The 27,989-nt window shown below is 39.2% G+C and overlaps 1 long non-coding RNA gene across 3 annotated transcripts; it reads right to left on the bottom strand.

Annotated features, from left to right (window-relative positions):
* Window positions 1-4,151: 4,151 nt before the first annotated feature.
* On the bottom strand, window positions 4,152-27,438 carry LOC103672216. 3 transcript variants are annotated; one of them, XR_005832391.1, is made up of 4 exons: window positions 26,040-27,438; window positions 24,089-24,161; window positions 23,453-23,553; window positions 4,152-4,211 (listed from the first exon to the last, which is right to left on the bottom strand). It is a non-coding gene; the product is annotated as an uncharacterized LOC103672216 (long non-coding RNA). The 3 variants fall into 3 exon arrangements; XR_005832393.1 differs by lacking the exon at window positions 4,152-4,211 and adding an exon at window positions 5,293-5,347; XR_005832392.1 differs by lacking the exon at window positions 4,152-4,211 and adding an exon at window positions 17,085-20,227.
* Between the last annotated feature and the right edge of the window lie 551 nt (window positions 27,439-27,989).

Genomic DNA, 27,989 nt, shown 5'->3' on the forward strand with positions numbered 1-27,989 from the left:
AAGAATGCAGCGATAAGCAGGGAGCAGCCCACAGTCTAGCTGGATGTAAGCATGGGGGTCTCAGTCCTAAAGGGGCTGAAATCTGGGTGTCACAGCACAGCATCCACTACACATTCTCGTTTATATCTTTATAGGCGTGTGTATGTGCGTGTGTGTGTGTGTGCACGTGTGTAGTTAGTGATTCTCTGGTTCATCAGGGAGTGTATAATAAAAAATTATTACTGAGGGCAGAAGCATTTTGGTATCCAGCAAATATGTCGGTAAACTGACTGACTGCACCTGCTGTTGTTGAGAAGCTACTAGTAAGACCAATTTTCCCACTCCTATCCCAGAGGCAGAAACAGCATAAACCTGGGTGGGAAAACCAAGGTTGGGACAGCTTATCTCTTTGCTAAGAGAAACAGTCAATAAAAATGTCTATTTTATGCCCTGATCTTTACAGTTTGCTCATATTGTAGCATCAAAACGGGAACTGTGTTATATAACTTACAGCTACCTATATGATAACAAATATAATTTTTGCCAGAAATTTTCAAAACCTATCAAAGTTCTTACTAAGAATATTTTTAACCAACATATAGATATAATATGCTGTAATAATTTTGGAAGGGACTTCCACTGTTCCTGCCTTGGTTCACTTGGACCTCTCAGCAGCACCTCAGAACAGTGAGGGCCAGACTCTGGCCAGGAGCCTGGTGTCTGGAGGTTATGTGCACACAACCTATCCAGTGTTTTAGCTTTTTGGAGGGAAGGAGGCAGGAGCGATAGTTCAGAGGAGGGAAGGCCCCAAATGCACCATGAGCAGGGCAATGCAGAATTCTCACTGGCTGAATAATAAAAAAAAGCATCTAGTCGAGCAAAGTAGTACAGACCTGGGATTTAATATATAATGATTTTTATATATCATCCAAACTTACTACTAGAGTGCAAAGCAGACGCAAGACTTTTATGCTTTGTAAAAATATGCTTCTGGGTTGTCTCAACTCCTCTTTGTAAAGAATTCAGAGGTATACAAATATTAACATACTAATAGAAATATAGTCAATGAAAATGAGGAATAGGATCAGGAAAAGGAATCAGATTTATTTGTGAATTCAGATAATGATTAAATTAATAAATTTTGACTCATTTTTTTTTTTGAACTATTAAGTAATTCTGAGGGGGTAAACCTGACTTTGTTCAAGCCTAAATTTCTTCAGATCTCTTCTGAATCCACTGCAAAGTTCATAACTAGTTTCCATTTCATGGACACAGACTAAACAAATGGTTTGTTGTGTTATTAAAGACAAAATCAAATAAATTCTGCCATCAAGTGGTTAGGTATCACATAAGCTCTTTAGGCTTTCATCTTCTTACCTATAAAATGAGGGGGTTAGACAATTACTAAGGATCCTTCATGCTGTAAGGGATACATGAGAGGTGTAAACGATTCATTAGTAATGAATTTAAAGAACAAGTAGCACATATTACTGAAGGAAGCATTTTAAAAGCAGAATTATAGGATTTTGCCTCTGAAATATATGTTAACTATAGAATTCTCGAAAGTAGTCTGTTACTGCCCTCTCCTGTTAATTATATGGTGAACGTAAGAAATAAACCAGAAGACATGTGAAAGGTACTAACAGGTAAGTGAAAGTATACACAATGTCACTAGTCATTTGGGAAAAGAAAATTTTGATCACCATGAGATATCATCTCATGCCTGTTAGAATGGCCATTTAAAAAAAAAAAAAAACAAAAGACAAGAAATTCTGGCATAGATATGGAGAAAAGGGAACACTTGTGCACTGTTGGGGGGATTGTAAATTGTACAATCATTATGGAAAACAATTTGGAGGATCCGCAACAAATTAAAAATAGAACTACCGTATGATGCAGCAATTCCATTTTTGGGTCTATATCCAAAGGTAATGAATACAAACTAGAAAAGATATGTGCACCTCCATATTCACAGCAGCATTATTTACAATAGCCAAGATATGGAAACAATCTAAGTGCCCAACAGTGGATGAGTGGATAAAGCAGTCACCCCCCACCCTAACACACACAGCCGAGTATTACTCAGCCATTAAAAACAAAACAAGGAAATCCTACCATTTGTTTTGTGACAACACAGATGAACTTTGAAGGCATTATGCTAAGTAAAATAAGTCAGATACAGAAAAACAAATACTGTACAATCTCACTTGTATGTGGAATCGTAGGAAAAAAACAAACAAAACCAAAACCAAAAACCAAAAAACCCAAACTCACAGGAAAAGAGATCAGACTTGTGGTTAACAGAGGCAGAGAGACTGGGGTAGGGGAAATCGGAAGAAGGTGGTCAAAAGATACAAACGTCTAGTTATAAGATAAATACATATTAGGGATGTAATGTACAACATAATGATTATAGTAATACTGCTGTATGATATATAGAAAAATTGTTACAGTAAATCCTAAGAATTCATCACAAGGAGAAAATTTTTTCCTTTTTTTTTCCTTTTTATTGTATCTATATGAGGAAATTGATGTTAGCTAACCTATTGTTGTAATCATTTCATAATATATGTAAATTAAACCATCATTCTGCATGCCTTAAACTTATACAGAGATGTATGTCAATTGTTTTTCGATAAAACTGGAAAAAAAGAAGTAAAACATACATGAAGTATTTTTATTTTAAACTAACTTACAAGATTCCTAACATCCCTCCCAGCAAATATTCATTTACTCAGAAAGGAGGAAATACATTAAAATACTGCATTCATGTTGAGTTTGATCAAACATTGTAAATTTTATAGTTAATAAAAAAGTCCACGACTGCCATTGCATTAAGAAATTGATTGAAGGAAAAAATATGCAACATATGAGGCATCATGAATTCATGTCATTAAATGTCACTGTAATACTTACAAAGCATAAAAACATTTTTAAATGTCATAAAGAAACACAGCTGATCTGGTCATTATTTTGCCTCTGAAAAAGCTGCAAGGAAATTTCTATTATATACATGCTTGCCAAAATCTTAAAGTTCAAGGGTGTATCCCAAATATCTTTAATGTCTCCTAACAACTAATGTTGCTATTAGGTATTTGATTTAAATTTTGTTTTTATTTTATTTTATTTTATTTTTGGTTATTGTTGCTGTTTAATTCTGAACATCAGAAATCAACATCTTAAAATTGCAACATGAATTCCTTTTCTTCTACATTCAAAATGCAACATTTCATTCACTCAAACAACTTTATAAATTGACATGTAACTCACATTCCATAAAATTCAGTCCTTTAAAGTATACAATTCAGTGGTTTTTAGCTAAGTCACAAGGGACAACAACTATTTATTGAACGCCTACTATGTGCCAGGTTTCTGGTCAATTTGATATTCATGAACTAACAGAATTTTCAAGTTACAACATGAGCATTCCTTATCTATGCCAGATAAATCAGGCAAGTTTGGAATAATTCTTAGTTCCTGACCAGAGATGAATTTAGCCAATGCAAAAAAATGAAATATGCTTCCAGAGTTAAAGACAATGTAGAGTGCAGTTAAGAATGTGTTTCCCCCTTTGGCATAGTCTGGCTTGCTCATAAACTTAGATTAAATCCCTGGTTATCACCTGGATAGATGTGAAATGGTTTAAAACCAGGTAGAACTGGAGATCATGGAATTTTAGAGCTGAAAAATGCCTTAGAGATCATCTATATCTTTTATCTCCACTGTGCAAGTCAGGGAACCAAAGACCAGAGAAGGTTAATGACCAACTCAAAGTCACAAACTCAGAGCAAAACTTTCAAATTCTTACCTACTGCTTGTTTTTCTATAACACTTTCCAAACTGTATTTCTCAGGGTCCCAGGATTCTTGCGAGGAGCCTACAGGACTTCTGGGATGACAGAGGAGTGGCTGAGTCTAAGAGCCTTTACAGCCCTCCCTACTTCAATTCTAGCCATCTCTATTTTTACTTCTTTGCATACAATTCTAAACAAGCTTTTGTTTAAAGATATCTTCACTGTTAAAAAAGAAATACATTCAAAATTTTGGACCCCCTCAACACCCAAAAAACAAATAAATCCAATTTAAAAACGGTGGAAGACATGAACAGACCTTTTTCCGAAGAAGACATCCAGACGGCCAATGGACACGTGAAAAGATGCTCAACATCATGCGTCATCAGGGAAATGCACATGAAAACTACAATGAGATACCACCTCACATCTGTGAGAATCCCTAAAAACAACAACAGAAGAAATAACAGGTATTGGTGGGGATACAGAAAAAAGGGGAACCCTCTCACACTGTTGGTGGGAATGCAAACTGGTGCAGCCACTGTGGAAAACAGTATCAAGATTCCTCAAAAAGTTAAAATGGAACTACCCCACGATCTAACAATTGCTCTACTAGATATTTATACAAAGTATACAAAAATACTAATTCAAAGGGATACATGTACCCCAATATTTACAGCAGCACTATCTACAATGAGCAAACTATGGAAACAGCCCCACTGTCCATCGACTGATGAATGGATAAAGAAGATGTTGTATATATACAATGGAATATTACTCAGCCATAAAAAAGAATGAAATCTTGCCATTTGCAACAATGTCAATAGAGCTAGAGGGTATTATGCTAAGTGAAATAAGTCAGTCAGAGGAAGACAAATACTATATGATTTCAGGAATTTAAGAAACAAAACAAACGAATAAAGGGGGAATAAAAGAGAGACAGAGAAGCAAACCAAGAAACAGATTCTCAACTATAGAGAACAGATTGATGGCAACTAGAAGGGAGATGGGTGGGGAGAGGGGTTAAATAGGTAATAGGGATTAGGAATGCACTTGTGATGACCCTAGGGTGATGAATGGAAGTATTAAATTACTATATTGTACACCTGAAACACTGTATGTCAACTGGAATTAAAATAAAAACTTATAAAACATAACATTTTGGAAATGGCTGAAGAGGAGGTATGCACGTATTACTGCACACAGTGTAAATATTCTGCATAGAAAACTGCTCAACACCACTGAAACACTTAAGAGGTTTCTTAGTAAGTGGTGTGTTTTAGGAATTGTTCCTTTTTCATGCTAACAGAACTTTAAAAATATATCGTGCATATTTGAAAGTCTAAAAGGAAAACATTTTTTATTTACTGACCTCATATTTAGGTCCTAAAACTGTAGAAAAGAAATACACATGAGGGGCGCCTGGGTGGCTCAGTCGTTAAGCGTCTGCCTTTGGCTCAGGGCGTGATCCCAGCATTCTGGGATCGAGCCCCACATCAGGCTCTTCTGCTGGGAGCCTGCTTCTTCCTCTCCCACTCCCCCTGCTTGTGTTCCCTCTCTCGCTGGCTGTCTCTATCTCTGTCAAATAAATAAACAAAATCTTTAAAAAAAAAAAAAAAGACAGAAATACACATGGGTAGATGATTGTATTTACTAACTGAATGCAAATCTACATTAAAAAAAACAGATTTCTGACTATAGTTTCTGTAGTATTAATCTGAATTGAAAATAGATTAGCATCTTCCCACAAACACTCAATTTTTAAAAGTACTTTTAAAGGTTTTAAAGTCTATGCCTAAAGGAGTCATAAAGATGTTTTGCCTAATAGTCTACTGAAATACACACTCTAGTACTAATATAGTACTACCAATAATACAGCATTTATTTCCTAAGGGACCAGGAGTACAAAAGGCTGATCTGGCACCTGGGGTGAATTTGGTGGTAAAAAGAGTGGGGTGCAGCCACTCAAGAGATCAATGCTCTTTGAAAATCATTTTAATAAATGTTCCTCTGTAAACTTTGACACTTTGAGTTACTTACAATATTAGTTTTCCCAAACAAAGCACCACAGAACGTGGCTTAGATAATAGCCCAAGATCAAGGTGTCAGCAGGGTTGATTTCTCCTGAAGCCTCTCCCCTTGACTTGTTCATGACTATTTTTTCCCCTGACTCCTCACATGGTCTTCCTTTTGTACCTGTTTCCAAATTTCCTATTTATAAAGATACCAGTCATATTGGATTAGCTTCATTACCTCTTCCAAAACCTTATCTCCAAATGCAGTCACATTCTGAGGGACGGGGACTTAAGACTTCAATGTAAGTATTTTGGGAAGACACAATTCAGTCCACAGCACTTACCATGAAGCAATAAATACTGCTGGTCAGTGTTTAGCAAGCAGCTCTCCAAAAAGGTAAAGCCCTGAATTGCAGCATTTGCTTATTTCTATGGTAAAAATTCTCCCAACAGAGCCAATTTCAAGCTACCAGTGTGATTTCTCTGAATGCAGATTTGTGAAGGGATATGCCACAGCACACCATTTTTTATTATTTCTACCATAGAAATACATAGATGTAAATAACCTTAAGAGATCGGAAGTCAGCAAACTTTTCCATACAGTACTAGGTAGTAAATATTTTCGATTTGCTCAGCTCTTGCATTGTAGCAAGAAAGCAGCCATGGGCAGCATGTAAACAGATGGGCATAACTGTGTTCCAGTAAAACTCCACTTTGCAGTTGGACTTTGCCTAATGTTACAGACTTGGGGAGATGTAGTGCTATAATTGCTTCTTCAGCAGCTTTCAATCAGCCCTCCATGTTTCAGCCTTCCTTCCCATCCCCTTGATCGAGTTCTTCGGCTGCTCGTTACTGGCACCCTGAAGCCTTTCCAGGCTAGATCAGCAGGACAGCCATGGAAGTGCACTACTTCTATCTCCTTTCAAGATAGAACTTGCAATTCAGCTGCAATTAATGCCATTAAGGTAACTGCCTCTACCTGCAGCATTTTCAAGTTTTGATACAGCATTCCAACTGAGGCAACCTCTTCTTGGCAGCCCTCAGCCAATGACAGAGCACGCAATGGTACTAGGGCCCAGCCATTTCTGCCCAATGCAGGATTTCCCCAACAGGCAATATTTGCTCCAGAGCTCCACATTGTGTTGGCTGAGCTCTTGTCAGATTTGTACCATCATCTGAAACTTTTCTTTCCCAATCCTACTTTCTCCCCTACATCTTTTTTCCAGTAGACTTCCTGTACAACTAACTTCATGTCATCTTCTGTTTCTTGGAACACCCCAAGTGAGACACTGGATAAAAGGAGTAGTCTGAGAAATCAGTAAGATGGGGTTTGGGAAACGATCAGAACTGTCCCACTGTCAAAGAACTTCACTACATGTGGTACCTGGGGCGTGGATAGTCTGGTACCATGTGGTGGCCCAGTTATGAAAACATTCACCAGTTGTCACTAGGGAGATTATTCTGAAGCAGAGGAATGCCATGGCAGGGGCAAAAATGCAGGCAATTCAAAAGTGTGTGTACGTGTATGAACAACAGATACAAGCTATTATTAGCTGGCTATTATTAAGTTGCACTGAGGCCTACAGAAGGTTAATGAAAACCAGAGAGCAGTTAACCAAGTGAAAACTCGCTACTTCCCTAGTGACTTCCAAAGACACCCTTGGCTCCTGGCCTGAGAAAACAGAAAAAGCTTGAACACCAAACTCGAAGCTTAATCGATCAAGAAGCTTTAAAAACAATTGAAGCCAAGGGTAAGTAGGTAGGTAACTTGTTGGAAAATTCAGGACCCTGACACACGGGATATGGACAGCTGCATGGATGCCCCCAAAGATTCTGGTTCCTGAGAGACTCTCATGAACACTCAGAGCCTACAGAAGTTGCCCCCCTTTCTGATTAAAAGCTAGCACTCCTGGGACTCCTGGGTGGCTCAGTTGGTTAAGCAGTTAAGCTAGTTAAGTGTCTGCCTTTGGCTCAGGTCATGATATCAGGGTCCTGGGATCAAGTCCTGCATCAGGCTCATTGCTCAGTGGGGAGCTTGCCGCTCCCCTTGCTTGTGCTGTCTCTCTTTGTCAAATAAATAAAATCTTCTAAAAAAAAAAAAAGAAAGAAAGAAAGAAAGAAAAAACCCCCAATCTAGCACTCCCCCAGGCAGAAACTCACTACAGGGAGTGCTTCTGAACAAAAGAGTGCTCTCTAAGAAACTTGGCCCATCTTCTCCCATGGCTGCCACACCAGTAACTAGGGTTAAGACACAGCATAATCCACATGAGAATATATGCCAGGCTTGATCTATATCCCAAAGAAGCAGCAAGAACTACTCAGCATATACTGACAGGAAACAGGGGACTGTTTGGGCAGATTTTCAGAGTGCTTGATCAAGAGAGCTAGAACATAAGAGTAGATAAGGGTAAGCTTATTGACCTGGTGGCATTCTTGGGATTTGGGATTTCACATGCTGGCAGGGTCCCAGGGGATGGTTCAAATCTCCTGCTAGTATGCTTCCTGGAAGTCTGGAGAAAGTAATGGTCTATGCTGAGAGATGCTGAAATGCCTGAATTGCCATGGCAGACAGTGGAGGGAAAGATTTAAAAGATCAGAGAAGTAGGTATATTATGTGAGGCCAGAAGCCCACATTGAAGATTATGTTCCATGAGAGGGGCCGGAGGATATACCATTCACCAAAACCAATGGGAATGCCCTGGTAAGAGAGGTACCACTCTCATGAAGAATTTCAGGGACAGCTCACCTCTAAAGCCCAGAACTTACTGTAGGTAAGCCTCATAGACCTTGGCTTGTTAATAACAATGGGAATGATGGCCCAGATGCATAGTAGATCCAGAAGACAGAACTTAATATCAGAGGTTAGTATAATCAAAATTATCCTACTGACCAAATAATCAGAATGATGGCCAACGGAGTTCAACCTGGAAAGAGTTGTGGAGATGTTTTCTAGAACTAAGTGTCCCTAGGAGAAAAAAACTGATGGGCAGGCAACAAGGATACTGCCTAATATATGTAATCAAAGGAAGGAAGAATGAATGAGGAGACCGAGCATGGTCACTATAGTAAAAAGTGTCACGATTCCTTGCCCAGGTTCCAGAACAGAGCTAATTTTCAGACCAGAAGCTGTTGACTAGAGAGGTAGGTAGTCAGGTCCTATCGGAAAGGACTCCACAGCACTATGGCAAATATATATTATAATGATTCTCCTAGGCCCTCTCGCAAAGGGATCTAGGCCATTTTCTCAGGTGACTGAACACTGAGGAAAAAGAAATATCCAGGGAAATTTCAGGGAAAATTAGACACGGGGAGTGAGTTGACATTGATACTTAGAGACTGAGAGTATTATCTTGATCTACCCATTAAGAGTAGGAATATATAAAGGCCGGGAATAAATGTAGGCCTGGACAAATTCAGACTCACGGTGAGTACACTGGGTCCATGGAAACAACTAGTGCTCATTTCTTCAATCCTTAAAGGTTATAATTGTGATTGACATACTTGGCAGTTGGAGTAATCCCCATATTGGGTTTTAGCTCGTAAGTAAAAGCTGTTACAGTGGGGAAGACTAAATAGAAGTCTTGGAAACTAATACCCAGTCTACTTCTGACCAAACAACAACAACAAAACAATATATCATATTTTGGGTAGGGATGGTGGAGATGAGGGCCACTTTTAAAGATCACAAGGATGGCTGGGTGATGGTCTGTGAGAGTTAATCTTATGTGTCAACTTCACTGGGCCACAAGGTGCCCAGATATTTGGTTAAACATTCTGGGTGTGTCTGTAAGAGTGTTTCTGCATTCAAATTTACATTTGAATAGGTGGACTGAGCCCATCGTCCTCCCCAGTGAGGGTGGGACTCATCCAATCTATTGAAGGCCTGAATAGAACAAATAAGGCTAAGTAAGGGAGAATTTTCTCCCTCTGCCTGTCTCAGAGTTAGGACATCAGTCTTCTCCTGCCTTTGGATTCAGACTCAGACTGGAACTTACACCACCATCAGCCCTCCCGGTTCTCAGGGCTTTGGACTAGGGCTGGAACTGTATCATTAGCTCTACCAGGTCTCCAGCTTGTTAACTGCAGATCTTGGGACTGCTTAGTCTCTAAAGAATGAGCCAATTCCTTACAATAAATCTCTTTTCATATATATCCTATTAGTCGGTTCCTCTGGAGAACCCTAATACATGGTCCCTATCCTAGGCCCCTATCATTTGTCTGCCCCCTGCAAAACCTGGATGAATCCTGGGGAATGATCATATACTACTGGAAGCCCAACCAAGTAGTAGCTTTGACTATAGGCAAGACTTGGCCTATCTCTTTAAGAGAGCATATTAATGTGGCTTCAGTTACACAGCATATAATAAAGCAAACTGAGCACAGAATCTTCTGGATCTTTGTTATTTTACTTTTTTTTTTACAGCCGAATATTCTTAGCCAGTTGACTTTCAGTTTTCAAAATCATTTCATAAAATTTTCATAGAAATTAGTTTGCCTTCTTAGTTCATCAGTTTATGTAATTTTTTAAATTACATAACTGCAACAATGAGTACAACTAGCATTAACAGGCTTAAAAGAACAAATACATAATTTAAAATGTGCAATTCAACTTCCAGAAGCAGAAATGTATGTTGCACTAGAGTAGATTACCACATAAAAGCATTTAAAAGTTAAGCGCGCCTATGACAGCAGTCAGTGTGTTTTACAGGAATGGAGAGGGTGGGTTCTTCATTCCAAGGAGTTATAGTTCGTTGAAGATTAAGTGGAGCTCAGTTATGAGGGTGTTTATACTCAGAAAGGACATGATTCTCCTCTCCTTCTTCCTAGTCCCATGTATGTGTGTATGGTGGGAGGGGGTGGGGAGGAAAGGCAGTGGTAGGGAAATGTATGTTAGATCTTTCCAACACTAAGCAGACCTGATCTTATCATTTCCCAGCTCCCAAACCATCATTAGTTCTCACTGCTCTCAAGACAAATAAACTCCTTAAAAGTGTTGTGTCCTTTCACCATCTCAGAGACCCTATGTTTTCAGTCATATTTCCACCTTGTGCTCCTTCCCCCACCAACCCTCCTGTGAGCACTCAGTCTATAATGAATTCTCCCTTCTTTTTTACGGTGACTGCATAATTTACTATCCATACTGGTCCATACTTAAGACCAAAAAGGGACACTAATCAAATGGACAATGGGAAAAAATATACGAACTGGGGTACTCAACAGACCTGTGATCCCCCTATTCATTCTGGGCCCACTGATTACCTCAGTTTGGTGATCTCAGGGCCTATCACTCAGAGAATGTTCCAAAAGTCTTTGCTGAAAATGATTATATAGTCTATAATCCTCTCCTATTGCTGTTTTTGTTTCCCTCTCCAACCGTGGTCACCGACAGTACGTATAGAAACTTTGTGTGTGTGAATTATAAAATGTGCCCTTTCTTGCTGACAGCAAATTCTAGAGTACATGGCAAGTGGACACAGGCTGGATTTCAGCCACTACTTTCCTCTCACATGGGCATTCTTCTGTAGTGAAAAAATTACTTGATGTGTCTCCAACTATTTATCCTATATAAAAATTAAGTGGTTGTGGAAGATACTGAAACACTCCACTGAAATATATGTCAGATGACATTTGAAATCTGGATGAGAAAAGATGCAAAGTGAATTTGTAGTAAGGGGAGGAAAGTATCAAATATTTATCTAGAATTTTATGCAGAGTGAACACGAGAGCACTGTGAAAATCTACTGGGGAGCAGTAAATTTGCTTCACATTGAAACAGAAAAAGATTTTACAAGTGGAACATGGGGCCATAATATTTTTACAGAAAGCATACTATCAATATCAATCTAAGAAAAAGAAAAGCCGATGTTCTTAACTGCTCAGAAAGGGGCTATGACAACCATACGTATGAAATGTCCATTTTGTATTAAGAAATCTATCTTAACAAACAAGCATTCAGTACTTTTTTTGGTTGTTCAATACCTGTGTAACATAGTACATACATTTTAGATATTACCCACTCGGCACTTTAAAAAAAAAAAGACGAGGGACACTGGGTGGCTCAGTTGGTTAAGTGTCTGCTCATGTCGTGATCTCGGGGTCCTGGGATCAAGCCTGGGTCCCACTCCCTGCTCAGCGGGGCGTCTGCTTCTCCCTCTCCCTCTGGCCCTTACCGCCCCCCCCCCGCCATGTTCTCTCTCTCAAATAAATTTAAAAAAAGATGAAACTTCAAACTTCTTATCCTTTAAGACCCTGACTTCCTTCCTACGTTCATTCTATGTACCCCACTCCTCTATTACCACTATCTACATCTAGAACACCAAATACTTTGCTTTTTAAATTGCCCATATTAAATAGTAATTAAAGAAATCATTTTTTTAAATGGACTCAATTTAAAATTCTAAACTTCATTGGTTCTTTTTGAAAAAGTCTAAATAATTGAAGTACATGGTTAGCAAATCAAATTGTTTTGACGGACTAACAACTAAAAAGAATAGCCTATGCCTCATTTCTCTTCATCTCTGGGCTCTGAGGTAAACACTTCTCAGGTAATTAAGGCAGTTTCTTCTGTTAGCGAACTCTATTTTTCTAAATAATATATATTGAGGGGCACCTGGGTGGCCCAGTTGGTTAAGCGTCTGCCTTAGGCTCAGGTCATGATCCCAAGTGCTGGGATCGAGCCCCATATCCGGCTCCCTGCTCAGCGGGAGCCTGCTTCTCCTTCTCCTTCTCCCCCCGCTCCCCCTGCTTGTGTTCTCTCTGTCAAACAAATAAATAAAATCTTTTTAAAAAAATAATATATATTGAAAGCTATTTCTTCATTTACATATTTTAGATAATGTCTCTTCACTTGTTGTTAAGAGAAATAGGATTTTGTCAGGTAGAATGCCTCAACTTCTAGTAATGCCAATCCCACCTCATTTAAGAAATAAGAACTGTGCTGATTTCCACAATCGGAAGCTGAGAGTTTATTGTGAACCCGAGTCAACTTCATTCAGTGGCACTAGCTCCATTTCTCTGTGGTTCCCTCAGTTCTATTATCCTTGGAATGATGTCCCCATCCTTCGACTGCCTCTCCTGTGGGGGAAAGGAGCTGTAGCACTTCCTGGTTTCACACTAACACAGCTGACGTCCAAAGGAAAAGAGAGGTTCATTCTCAGATTTTTCACATTAGAATAATCTCTTTTTCTGAATATCTAGACAAATCCCTTATAGATCTTTACTACAAATTGGGTCATATGTTCATTCCTGAGCCATTTCCTATAACTTCGGGAATGCCATGGATTTATTGGCTCAGAACTGCCCATCCACAGATTTATTAGACTGGCAAAGGCAATCAGATTACACTAATCAATTTAATCAGGCCGATCTCTAAAGTGGTCTACATGGGAAAAGGTGGAATGGTTGTTGGACAAACAATGCCAACTTCCACTATAGGCATTTAGCACACATATCACGTCCACACCTGCCACTCCAAGAGAATTACATCACCATATTTAGTTAAATCATATTTAACTTCATGATAACCATGAAAAAGATGGCAACAGGGTACTATAATTTTATTACCTTTCTGTAGAATGTTTATGTTTTACCTGTAATTTTTAATTGCTTTTAAAAAATCCTACAAAATTTACTTTCAACATATCCCTAAACTTTTCCAAATGTTTCATCCTATCAGTTTACCAGGAAGCTTACCTTCTAGTAGGGGAGAAAACAATAGGCAAGTAAGACAAGGAAAATGAGGTAAATGTAAATCCTAATCGCTATTTTTATGAGGAAAATAAGAGAACTAGAAAAAGTAACTCAGGAAAGCTTCGTTATAGAGTGCTGTTTAGAGGGCCTCTCTGAGGAAGTGACATCTGACCTGAGACCTAAAGGATGACGAACAGCCTGTATGAGAAGAGCTGAGAGAAGCATTCCAGGCCTAGAAACAACCAGAGCGAAAGCCTGGGAGTGGAAAAGAATTTGGCAGGCTTGCGGACAGAAAGGAGGCCAAGTGACTGGGACGGAATGAGTGGGGGGGAGAATGATGGGGTAAGACTGCAGAGCTAGACTGAAGTCAGGTCATACAGGCTCTGAGAAGACCATGGAAAGAAGGCTGGATTCCTCTGGAAGGGTGTGAAACAGTGGAGCAATAGGATTTGCCTTATGTTTTTAAAGACACCCTCTGGATTCTTTGTTAAGAGTTGATTTAGGAGGGGGCATGGGGGATGGAGCCAAAATGGAAGTATAAAAATCAGCAGGATACTGGCTGCCACACTCTTCCTCATAGCAGTTCTACTAGACTGCACTCTTCTTCCTATGTTGTTGTTTTTTTAAGAAGCTTGAATTGTTTTGAAAATGTTCAATCAGCTTTATTTATTAATGACCAGATGTTCATTTAACTACTAAGACCCATAGAACATCAAATTTAGACAAAGTACTTGTACTTATTTCTCTTATTTATTTAAGATGAATCATGTAGGCTCACTTACCATCTCCTCTGGAAGTTTTCTTAGTGACATATATAAAATGTAAGTTTTGCTTACATTCCTCTAATTAAAGTGATCTTAACTCATAACAGGAAAAAAACAGGTGATCCACAATCATAACTAATATTAAGAAACCATAAAATCAAACTGATTTTTAATTTTTTAAAAATAAAGCATTTATGCATTATGTGATGCCAAATCTCTAAATACTTCTATGGAGAATTTAAAATATGAAAAGAGATGGAGAAGCTTCTAGCTAAATGAGCTCTTTTACTTCCTCAGTGTTAATACAAAAATTAGTATAAACAAATAATTAGTACGTGAGTGCTCACTCCACTGAACTTAAATTAGATTCCTTGCTGTGTCATAAACATAATAAGTACCCTCTGGCCTTATGGCTTTTGTCCTCACTCTTCCTTCTACATAGAATGCCCCTGCCCCTGCCAAATATCTGCAAGCCTCTCTTCTTCACTTTATTCCGTTTTTGGCTCATATGTCTATGACCTTATCAGAAAAGCTCTCTGTGACCTTGTTTAAAATACCATCCCCATCACTGTCTATCCCTCTTAAAATACGTATTTTTTCTTCATAGCATTTACCACTACCAGATATAACATGATTACTTTCTAGCTCCCGATACAGGAATATAAATTCCAAGAAAATGCTGAGACTTGGCTTTCTTGTTGTATCTCAAACATCTAAAACAAATAGCACAATACATAGATGTTTCACATGTAGTTGTTGAATAGAATGTGTCCTTATCAAATTAGGACCTACATTCTTAGCATTAAATGAGTCTAGGCTGTCTTAAATTAATAATGGCTCAACTATATTCTTTTCAACTGGACTCTCTTTGCCCCTGTATAGTGAATCTCAGGGTCAGGATCTGGGGTGTGTCCTTCTTGACTCCAAGAATATAAGCTCCTTTGAAGCTGATGTGATCAGCTTGATCACTGGTCAAGTTCCTCACAGCTGTCCACTTCTAGTCATTCTTTTATTTATTGACAACTTTATTTTCTGGTTTACTAGCATATGTCTCCTTTCCAAGACTACACATGGTCATTCTCAGTGACTTCGAAAATACATGTAGATGACCCATCCAATAGCATAGTCTCTTAGTTCTTTTCTGTTACAGTGTTTTTGTTTTTTAATCTGTAGCATATTTTTTTGTTTCTTTCTTAGGATTTCCATCTCTCAGCTTACATTGCCCATCTGTTCTTGCATGCTGCTACTTTATCCATTATTGTTCAGAGTATATTAATCATCGTTGTTTTAAACTCCTTGACTAATAATTCCCAACAACTCTGCCAGGTCTGGTTCTGATGCTTACTCTGTCTCTTCAAATTGTGGTTTTTTGCCTCTTGATATACCTGGAAATATTTTTCCTTGATAGTTGGACATAATGTATTGGATAAAAGGAATTGCTGCAAATGGGCCTCTAGTGATGTGTGGAGGTGTTGGTGGAGGAGAAGCATTCTATAGTCCTGCGATTAGATTTCAATCATTTAGTGAGCCTATGCCTCTGGGCTGTGAACCGCACAAGTGTTGCTCAGTTTTTTTCTGTCCCCCTGAGGTGGGACAGGATAACTAGACTGGGCAGGAGTTGGATATTTCCCTCCCCCTAGGTCGATTAGGCTTTGAAAATACAAGCCCAGTAGGTTAGGCGCAGGCTAACAAGTTTCTCCTGAGGGCAAGCTTTGTTCAGAAGAACAGAATGGTCTCGAATATTCTGAATGGTTCCTTCCCCCTCCCCACTGCAGAAAGCACAAGAGGATTTGTGTAGCATATTTATTGTGGGAACCTAGTCAAGCTCTTGGAGGTAAATCGCACAATATTTGGGGGACCCCTCTATGACTGGGTCCCCTGAAGTTTTTTAACTCCCAGAGTTGTCTACACAAAGCCTCCAGAAATTCATCAATTAGAGTTCGGATTTTCCTAATCTGGTCTTGTTCCCACAGTGGTTTCTGCTTGTCTCTGTTCAGGTAAATCATGACTCTGTGTATTCGCTTGTCTCACCAATCTTGGGGGCAGAGGTCTGCCCTGTGTTGTCCCTTCTCTTACTGATCTAAGAAGAGTTGCTGATTTTACAGTCTGCTAGCATAGAGTGGAGACTTCCAAGCTTCTTACCATGGAACTGGAAAAGACTTAATTCTTTAACCTTCATCATCTCCAAAGACTATCACCAACCTCAATTCATATCTTGGACTAACCCTGGCCACATAAGAAACGATAATGGTGCCACCAGGGAAATAGCAATTTTGAACATCCTATTCGGTCCACCACCTCCTCTCTGTCCAGCTCACGTTAGCTTGGCAGTAAGTCTCTAGCTTCTTGCAGACCTCCAGTCCATTGATACCCTCCTCCACTCCCACTACTTGTTAATTATCTGTATTCACTCCCACATTTACCCAGCTTGGATTTCATATTTCATCATATAATCATTCCTTTTGAAGCGCAGTCGAGTGCCTTGACTCCCATCTCTCTCTGTTGAACTCATTTCACAAAATCTCAAACCTGCTTGAATTCAATTATTTGGTTCTTTGTGCAGACTCAAGCCACTTAACAAAGAAATAATACAATTAGCTGACTCATTTCTCGATAAATTCATGACCACACACCACAAACGAACACCCAAGCCAACCCGGCAGTCCTACTATGCTTCCTTACAAAGTTCATCTTTACATTCTCTGAGGTAGAAATGTATTTTTTTCCTGTTACCCCAAACTCCTTCACTCTCCTCATTTTCACCTGGTGATCCTACTCCATAGGTAGTTCATTGTGCATACAGAAACCATCAGAGAGGATTTACTTCATTTCCATTCCGACAGATATACAAACCTCTCTGCATCTGTACTCGCCTTCTCAGCCTTCTTTTCTGTTAAAATTGAAATAGTATCATTTTCCCTACCGGGGGCAACTGTAACTCTTGACACCTATGTTTTCTCTTCTTCTCAGTTTTGCTTCTTCAGTTATTACATTTGTCTACTACACATCAAATTTTCATTCTCTGCTTATTATTCATGCCAGTCTACCAACATACATCAGCATTTTCAACTAAAGAGAAATGCTTCATTGACTTACTCCATCTATTACCACACACCTCTCTAACGTTTTCACAGCAAAGATTTTACACACACACAATTTTTATTTAAAAATTATATTGAATGTTTATGGAAAAAAACCCAGCATTTCCCTCTCCCAGCCCTCTTCACTCTCAAATACCTTCAACATTTCTAGCTCTTTGATATTTATCTCCACATTTCCAAACAATATACTTGTTTGCTATTTATTGATATATTTAGATACTAATGTACAGCAAATGAGGGGCTCAACTCAAATGTTGTCACTTTTACATCCTAAATTAATCTTAATTCTATCTTCTCTACATTTCAAAGCTACTCCTCTAATTCTAACAGCTATTATATATTAGAATAGCTTTTTAAGTGGAGAGCTAGAGAGAGCCACTTCACTTTTGCTACGATTATCTATTTTCTACATAGCAGCTACAACAATCTTTTAGAAAGTAAATCAGATGATGCTATTCTTTGGTGTAAAACCTTTCAATAATATCTGCTTGTGTTTGGAATTAAACCCCTATGCTTTCCATAGACCACAAGTCTCTGGATCAAAGGAGGTTCCTTAAATGTTTTTTTGAGTCCAATATCAATTTAACTTCTCACACACTATGCTTCAGCTACACTTGCCTCCCTCGGTTCTTCACATGTAACAAACCCCTTCTTACCTCAGCGTCTTTGCACTTGTTCTCCTTCCTGCTCTTCCCATGGTTCTTCCTATAATAGGCATGACCTCATTCTACCAGTTACAGCTCGAAGAAGCCTTCTCTGACCACTCCACTGCTCTTTCCATTTGTTTCCTTTTTACTTTCTGACATTACCTCACCTTTCCCCTGCAGAACCCATCCTTGTAACCTTATTTCTTTAATGACCTCTCGTTTCCCTCCCCTAAAGTAGAATGGCAACTCCAAGTAAGAAAACCCTTTGTCCATCTTAACATGTTTTCCATGCCCCTACCCCAAGGATAGGCATATAAAAAGCATCCAAGAAATACTTGAATTAATTCTGCAATATGTGGATTAAATATAAATTCAACTAGTTCAACTAAATTATATATTATATTCAGCAGGAATGGGATAGTAAATAATAGGCCCTTGAAATCTTATAAGGCATGAGCTAATGGACCCACTTCCTAGTCAGTTATTAGGAAATCTGGCTGCACTCAATTTAGATTGTTTTAGTCTTCCAGGGCCACTCCTGACAAAGGACACTAAGGTTCTTCATTTGGGGCAAGGGTACCCACTGCTGGCTGGTGCAGATTCTTTTGTACTTGAGAATGAGGTGCTTGAGGGTTGAGATAGTCCGTGCTCTGAGTCTATCTTGGGGTTTATGACATGAAATGCTTTATTGTGGAGGACTGCCTGCCAATTTTCTTTTAGGGATATTTATTTTGTATTTAGCTAATGCTGAAGAACTTAGTGGATCAGGTTTCTCCTTAAGTTATCAATTCTTCTGAACTTCTGTTTCTTAGCAACAGCTGGGACTCTGTCCATCCTCATTGTTTTCTGCTTTAGCCTCAAAGCAAACAAGAAAAAGTGTGCACAGCAGCTTAGAGTTTGCCATTAGTAATATTCCCAGACACATAGTGCATTCCAATCTTAGTAGCTATTGATAGACAACGCAAAGGACCGTCACACTTTTGTGAAGGGATGGGCAGTGAAAAATGTTTTGGAGGGAACTGAGAAATTGGAATACCTTAATATCATTTGCCGCCTCTTGAGAGTCCTATTGCTATAACTAAAATTTCACTTTCTGGAATGTAAATGTAAAAACTTCAGTGTTAGAAGCAAGGTGGCAAAGAAAAAAAAGTTGCAATTCAATAAACCCCTTGACTAATTTCTTTTTTGGTGGGGAGGTGCTAAGGGAGAGGGAAAGAGAGAATCTTAGGCGGACTTCATGCGCAGCAGGGCTCAATCTTACAACCCTGAGATCATGACCTGAGCTGAAATCAAGAGGGGGATGCTTAACCAACTGAGCCACCCAGGCACCCCTCTCTTGACTAATTTCTTGATCTGTTTATATATTCTCAGACCAAAGGCAAATTGGCTTCCAATAATTGTCAAATCTGCTGAATTTGGCATAAATGGCCAAATTTGGTGCAACTGACTTTCATCTGGGAATTTTGTTTAGAACTTCTCTTTTCTAAAGTACTTTAAAAAAAACTCTACATATAGTAACCGATGCATGATTTCTTTTTTTTTTATATATGTAGCTAGAAAATTCTGTGATGCGTTACCTCAGTGTGTATATACTCTGAGTTCTAAGGTACTATTGGAGAAAGCCTGGGTAAAAGATTCACAGTTGTGTAACAAAAGCTAACAAGTTCCCATTTTAGGGCAGGAAAGTCTTTATTGCTTGCTATTCCACCTTGATTCAGCCAGCTTCCGTTTCTCTGAGGTTTGTTATTTTCAATCCCATTCACAAACTGAAGAAATACTCTCCCAGTTACAATTGGCAGAAATCCACGTAAGCTAGCTTAAGCAAAGACATGAAATTTTATTAGAAGGATAAATTATGATAAATAATTCAAAGATAGGAAGCAAACTCAACCTTCTCAAGAGACTGAGATCAAGAAATGGAAACCTATGGGGAACCAAGGCAGCTCTTACAGCTGTGTCTGATATGTCAGCACTGTTTCATGAAAGCAGACTCTGGAGTCAGACAGTCTTTTTATTTTAGCTTCAATACATATTTACTTTAGTCAAGCTTCTGAGCTTCCTTACCTGTAAAGTGGGTATAATAGTACCAACCTCACAAAATGAAAACACTTAGAACACTGAGTGACATAGTAATGTGAGATCATTCTTATTCTGCAACACAACTCGGATTCTCCACTTGCTGTGGAGCTCCACGACGTGGTGCTCGACATGGAGCTGGATCCCAGGACCTGGAGATCATGACCTGAGCAGAAGGCAGATGCTTAACCGTCTGAGCCACTCAGACACCCCCAAAGTGGATTTTTCTATACTTCTCTTAACTCATCAATCTTCTGTTCTTCCATAGTAACAAAAATACCAATATAATTAGTGACTTTACCAATGTCATAAAAATGGATGAAACTATGGTTCAAAACCAGATCTGACTCCAAATTCAAAATTTATTTTCACTAAACAATGCATTGCAGTTGTTTAAGATGTGAATCTATTAGGTAGCTAACCTTGTATTTAATCAAGCACTTGAGACAAAAGACTTCAAGTAGTTCAAAATTAGGTTTCCCATTTTCTTTCCCTAATCTTTAAGAAATGGAGATATAACATATACAAAGTAAAGTCAACAAAATTGAAATGTTCAGTTCAAACTTTTTCATATGTATACACTCATACAACCAGCCAGATGAAGATTTGGAAGGACATTTCCAACATTTCATCATTTATGCCTCATCTAATACTCATACCCTGAGAGGTTACTATCCTTTCACCATTACAAATTGGGTTTTTTGTTCTTAAATTTTATATAAATGGAATTATACAGTATGAATTCTTCTATTTCACTCGACACAATACCTGTCAGATCTAACCGTGTTATTGTGTGTAGCAATCTATTCTTTTTAATTGATGGGTAGTATTTCATTGGATATACTTCAGTTTATTCCAGTTTGAGGCCATAACGAACCAAACTGCGATGAACTTTCGAATAATGAGACCTGCATTAATTTATTATGATAGAAATTGCTGATATAGGGTAGGCATAAGTTCAGCTATAATGGATACTACCATCAATTTTCCAAACCAATTTACACTTCCACCAGCAATAAGAAGAGTTTCAATTACACTATATTTTCTTTTAAACAAGGAAAATAACATAATCAGTCTATTGTGCCAGTTATATTTCTTTGTTCTGCAAATGTGGTTTGAGGTTCTTTTGTTGCTAATTATAAGCAAGGCTGAGTTTAGGCTAAGTTGTTGGGTACAGTAGATCCTCCTTCACTAGCACCCTTACCAAGCCACAACCCTACCCATTAAGATTTCACTAAAAAATACTACTTAGCTTGCCATCCTTTAAAGCAGGGTTTCTAAAGAATGGCACTATTGTCATTTGGGGCCAGATAAGTCTTTGTTGTTGGGGCTGTCCCGTACATTGTAGGATCTTTAGCAGTACCCCTGGCCTCTACCCCTTATATGTCAGCAGCACCTGCCATTCATTGTGACAACCAAAAATGTTTTCAGATATTGCCAAATTTCACCTGTGAGGCAAAATCTCTCCTTGCCCCATTAATAACCACTATTATCAAAAATAAGCGTCCTGGACTCTCCACACTTCATCTAAACTGTTTTGAGTTGATGCAGTATTAATACAATGATGTCCATAGTCTTCCAGTACTATAGAATCATCTTTAAAAAAAGGTGAGCTTTTAAAGAATGCACAAGCCAAGGCCCCACCTTAAAACAATGGAATGTAATCTCTTGAGTCAGGGCTTGAATATTTTTATTGCAAATCTACCCAAAATTTAATTTTAAATTTTGGCACAGTTGTGAACTTCTTAACATATTACTCTTTCCAGGAGTATTTGCTTTAAAATAGATTTCTGCCAACAATTTTTCAAACATTAGTAGAATATGAGGCATACATAAATTTGGGGAATAGAAGGCTCACAGAAACTCTCAAATCACACCAAATGCCCACCTGGAGCCCATAACTATAAACAGTAGTATCTAGTGTTTAGCTCCTAATTGAAAAAAAAAATTTTTTTCCCCAAATCAGACTTTTAATGTATTTCCTTTTCTGAAGGATTGTTAATCCTTCTAGCTATCTTTAATCCTCCCAGCTAATTATTGCTAACTCTTCTCTAATCAGCCTCTCTAAAAAGGACATTTCTCATTGTCTTTGAGACATCTGAACTCTTTCACCTAAACAAATAAAAATCCACAACCCTCTCCCCAAAAAGCAAACAGAACAATTCACATTCCCTCCCAAGTCAAAGTCAATGATTTTAGACTCAATGATTCAATTTCATTTATCACATTCCATTCCAATCTGACTTCTGGCCCTATTATTCCAACAAAATAGTCCTAAGGTAACAGATGCTCATGTTACTAAATCCAATGGATATGCCAACCTTATTTCCCATGATTCTCAGTAGTGTTATACACTATTCACCACTCCTTCAAGTACTTATGCCTTTGTTATCCATTGCACAACACCCCTGACATCTGCAACTCCTTACCCAGCTCATCTTCCTCCATCTAGCCAAAAATTAATTGACGTTCTCGACTGCATAGTCCTAGGCTGTCTTCCAAGTTTATTTAATGTACACTCAAGACTTTAATTTCTCCCCACACACTTAACAGTTTTTATTCAGTCCAGATCTCCCTTCTCAGCTCCAGACTTCTATACCAAAGACCCTCAGATGACTCAAAGGTATCAGAAATTCAGTAAGTCCCAAATTTATGATCTTTACACCTACCCATCTCCAAATATATTACCACTGAAGTGAATGCTATTACCATTCAGTTCCATTCCATTCCATTGTATGTACAGCTTCCCTCCTCCTTCTAATCCTGAATCCAATTGCATCAACAAGTCCTGTGGACAGTTCCTTCCAAAACTACTCTCTCTTCCTTAACACTACCCTGGTCCATCAAGCTATTTATCTTTTAGCCTAACTCACTTAAGAATACTGTTTTCTCTTTGACATGCCACTAATTTTTTAAGGCTAGAGTAAATTTTCCAATTTGCAAATCCTTCATTATCACAGTTTAAAATCCTTCAAAGGTTTCCCTTTGTTCCAAGAAAAGAACCCACTCAATTTTTATTATTTTTTTAGAGAGGGAGAATGGGGAGGGGCAGAGGGAGAGAGAGAATCCTAAGCAGGATCGATGCCCAGCATGGAGCCCGATCTTACAACCCTGAAATCATCACCTGAGCTGAAATCAAGAGTTGGGGCACTTAACTGACTGAGCCATCAAGGTACCCCAAACCCACCTCTTTACCTGGCTTTGGGCCTTGAATAGCCTGGCTCCTATGCAGCTTCATCTTCCTCAGTTCTGTCTACTCCAGCGTACTTTGCTCCTTGTAGTACAAACCAGAACACTTTTGAAAATAAAAAAATACCTATCCTTGGCAAACTGGACTGTAAGGTGACCTCATCTCTCTGGCCCAGAATTTTTGCCCATCTTATTTTTTTACCTGGAAAGCTCTTTACTTCTCTTTTGCTTATCTACTCCATCTTAATTCTTCAGTTCTCCATTCATGTCACTTCCTCTGGAGACTTTTTTTTTTTTAAGATTCTAGAGAGACAGAAAACAAGTGAGAGAACACATGAGTGGGAGGGGGAGAGGAAGAGAGAATCTTTAGTAGACTCTGCACTGAGTGCGGAGCCCGATAGAGGACTTGATCCCAGGACACATGAGATCATGAACTGAGGCAAAACCAAGAGTCAGACACTGAACTGACTGAGCCACCCAGGCGCCCCTGAAGACTCTTCTGACTAGGGCTCTCCATTATGAATTCTCATGATTGATTCTTCATTCCATTTTTCTCAGTTACAATTTTACAGTATGATGGTTTCTTCTATTAAACTTTAACTCTTGAAATTATCTGGTTTTGCTCTATTATAATCCCCCACAATCACCCCCATGCTAGCAGAAATGTCTGGTATGCAATTTATTGAATAAATGTCAATGATAAGTGCACTGGGGACACAGAGTGTCTCCACTTAAGGAGGTCACAGTGTAGTATGGAAACAAATGCTTTATTACAATACAAGACATGCTGCACTTACAGAATACAATTTGATGTCCTAAAAGGGAGGTGGAGACCTACCTGACATGTCTCATAAGTTGTCTGTACAACTGCATCAGGACACTCAACAATCCTTGATGATTTACTTAAAAACCTGTAAAAGACTTCGTAAGATAAATGGACTATATCCATTTACAATTAAAGGTAAATTTCTAATGACGTGAAAAAATGTGTGGCTAGAATGTCACGTGTCTCCTAGGATGATGGGAGGCAACGCTGGGGTCAGATTGTGAGAAGACTAAATAATTACTATATTATAAATGCAAATTTGTAGTATATTTAAAAATATGTAAAGCAGGGGAGTGATTTCATTAGATTTCAAGTCTGAAGGAAGCCACAGGGTGAGCTAGAGCGAAACATGTAGAGAAACTGGGGCCTACATAAATAAAGTAGTGGAGATTAAGAAAGGGTGAAGACGACATACACGAGGTAAAATGAACAGTAACTAAAGGATCTGCAGGAGAGGAATAATACAGCATTAATGCACCAATTTGATATTAGCTAAACTTACTTTTCTTACTTTTCTTACTCTATGGGTGTACTTAACTTTGAAATTAGAGAAAGTAGTATCTTTATATACAGTTCAATGGTTAGATTTTATATAGGTGCCTCTTAGTATCACCTCTAAGAACTTTCCATTTGAAATTTAACTTGTGATTCAAGAATTTATCAGTAAAAATCCCCATATACAATGGCTATAAGCAAAGTGAATGAACTGTTGGTGGATATCTGAAAAATCCAGATTAAATTTCTGAACACTATATAGAACCTAGAAATTCTGCATATCAGAAGAGGACAGGAATGGGAGTATCCAGCATGTACAGTTAGGAAAAAATTTCCTCAGTTACTGACTTCTGCCCCCAGACCAACAGTGGGAACCACAGCTGTCATATAATTTAAATGATTTAAAAAATAAAAAATGTAAATTTTCACTATAAGGTGACTTAGAATTTCATGGGTTCTATTTATAAAGGACTTTGTAAATTTAAGTGTATTTGGAAAGCTATTCCTCTGTTTGGCAAAGATCTGGGGGATAATGACATAGGTTTAGATTCTAGGCTATTTTAATACAGTTCTGATTGTTTTAGCAGTTTCTCATACACAAATCCTCTAGGCAACAAGAACATAATTATGGAATTAAAGTCCTATCTTGGCATCTAAAACATTCGTGAGATAAGCAAGAGTTTTCATTGTCTTTATGTTGAACATCTCACAATTCTGGATAAGTAGTTCTCAATCTATCTCCGCCTATGGATACCCATCAGTAAATAGTCCTAGCAGAGCATATCAGAATCAAGGACCCACAAAGTGCTGTCCTAAAGTTTGTAAAAGTAATATGCTTTCCAAAGAATATGAAATTTCTCAAATGGGAAATCATAAAGACTTCCTGGTTGACATTAATTTTCAAGGATTTTTGTTAGTCATGTGCTGAGACTATCAACTGTCTATTGTTTTTAGTACCAACAGATAGAGATAAGGACAGAGTTTGTTCAAACAAAGTGAAACTAAAAATTTAACTGTGCAGATAACAAATGGTCAAAAAAAATACTCTTGCCTTATTCATCAAATAACTTTTAAAAAACTTAACTGGTAAGATTGTTCCCATTTTCCACTTACCTTGTATTTCTCCACATTCTCAACAGTAATTCTAAAATTCTGTGGAGTCATAAAGTTTATTATGATATTACCAGAAATACAAATCTCCAAGGTTCAATATTTTGTTACAAATTTATTAAGACTTATTTTTAAAAAAAGTGTCTATAGAGTGTATCACATCCAAATGGCATAGTTTAGAAAGGTTTGTGGTGTGCTTTCAGAAAACATATAATTCATATAATTCTTTTTTGTAAGATAATGATAAAATGTAGTACAGATACAATTCAAGTCTTTATTATCCAAATCATTCTCCTGATTACAAAGTTCTTTATCTGAAATGGTTACTGTTTTTCTGGGGCTTTTTCCTTTTACTTACCACTCTAGTAATCCAGTAAAGAAATTAGTCTGAGGCACAGGAAGCCTCTACTGTTAAGGCACCTTTATCGTATTTTCAAAGCATAACATTAAAAATTAGCAGTTAGTTCCTACTTTTAGGGACTTCAAAAATGGATATTTGTTATGATCTTATTCTTCACAACCCAGCATTACAGCTATTTAATAACTAGGAAAAAAGAAAAGAAAAAAAAAGGGGTGAGCACAGATCATTTTACAAATTATGGTAGTGCTACATTTTGTCTTACTACTTCATGATAAACATTTTTTTTCTGAGTAGACAAGTAAACAAGTGTACTTGTTTGTTTCCCTACTTCCAATGGGTGAATATGCCCTTCCATACAATGAAATATTTGGAATTATGTTTTGAGATCTTTCTGAAGGCTTTAAACCAAACTGTTTCAACAGCTGGTGGACTAAAACATGAGTATTTCCCACAGACGAAAAGAATTATTTTGGGAATGCAGCTACCACATTAAACTTATTTGGTTTGGAAGGTGGACCTTTGCACCAAATCCAATCACTGGCGAATAGGATTAGAGAGTTTTTATCATTAACCTCGAGTGAGTCTAGACTGATCAATGGACTGGAAAAAAAAAGTATGAAAGAATTTTGATTTAAAAATGCTTTCAAAAAGAGTGAAGCAGGACACCACCACCATGCTTGAAAGGTGTTTCCTTCGACACTTATAAAGGGTTGTAACTGAGGCCCGCAGTTACAGTTATGAAAAAAACCGTCAACTAAATTGCAGCAGGTTAAACTGACACAGTTACTAACGTCCCGGAGTTGCTTTTCTGTTGCGAGTCGGCACCTCACCCTCCACCCCGCCCTCCAGGAAGGGACTTAGAAAGGCAATAAAACTTTTTACTGAATCAGGCAAGGGCTACCCATAAATGAATCAAGAAGTGTCACAGGACGTCAACAACTCGGTCCCTATTTTTCTGCGTCTCCTCAGGAGCCCCGCCCGTTCGGGGCATCAGACCCCCGAGGGAGCCTAAGCGTAGGAGGTGGCGGGAGGTGACCACAGTTGCCCAACAGTTGGGTTCCCAGGCTGCCTGGTGTGACGCACAGCCTCCTCCCCACCCCTCCGGACAGGCGTTCAGACTGGGCCGAGGGAGGTATGGTTCGAGGCCTCGCAACCAGACTCCACGCAAGACCCTGCTCCCTCGGCTTATCCAACTTGGCCCTCCCGCGGCACCCCGAGCCCCAACGTCGTTTTTAGCGTTTCCCCACCACCCTTCTTCCCCCCGTAGCTTCTCAGTCTCTCCGCCGCGACGTCCTTGCGTAATCGTTCCGAGTGACAGTAGCGTCCATACCCGCACGGAGCGAGCCTGCAGCTCCCACTTCCCGGAATTCAATTCCCGGCCTCTAAGAGAGGGCGCCCGAGCAAGGATCAGCGGCCCACGACCGTGGCCAGAGTCCGGCGGCCTCCGCGCGGTCAGCGTGCGCGCTCCCATACATGCGCGTGCGCGCACTCACTCTTCGCCCGCCTCAGAACCAATAGCTTTCCTTCTACACCCCACGACTCCACAACGTAGCCCCTCCCACCGCCCCCGCGCTAGCCGGAGGTGTTCGGCGTACGCGCGCCCGTTCGCCCGCCGGCCCGCCTCGCGCCCAGTGGGGAAGGGGAGTGAGCAGAGGAGCTTACGTCGCGCGGGAGGCGGAGGCGACGGCGACCTCGGTGGTGGCGGCGGCGGAGGCGGCTACGACGGAGACGGTTGCGCTCGCTCTCTCGGCGTCATGGCGGCTGCCGGGAGCCGATAAGCGGCGGGAGCGGGAGCGCGCGCGTGGCCGCGGCGACGACGACGGCTCGTTAGTTCTCGCTTCTGCTACCTTCGCCGTTGGTGCTTCAATAATGAATTGATTGTTGGATCCGCTCCGCAGGGGATCGCGCATTGGTGCCGCGGCCCGGGGCTTCCCCTTCCCCTCCGCG

The sequence above is a fragment of the Ursus maritimus genome, unplaced genomic scaffold, assembly GCF_017311325.1.
Source record: "Ursus maritimus isolate PB19 unplaced genomic scaffold, ASM1731132v1 scaffold_5, whole genome shotgun sequence".
Lineage (NCBI taxonomy): Eukaryota > Metazoa > Chordata > Mammalia > Carnivora > Ursidae > Ursus > Ursus maritimus.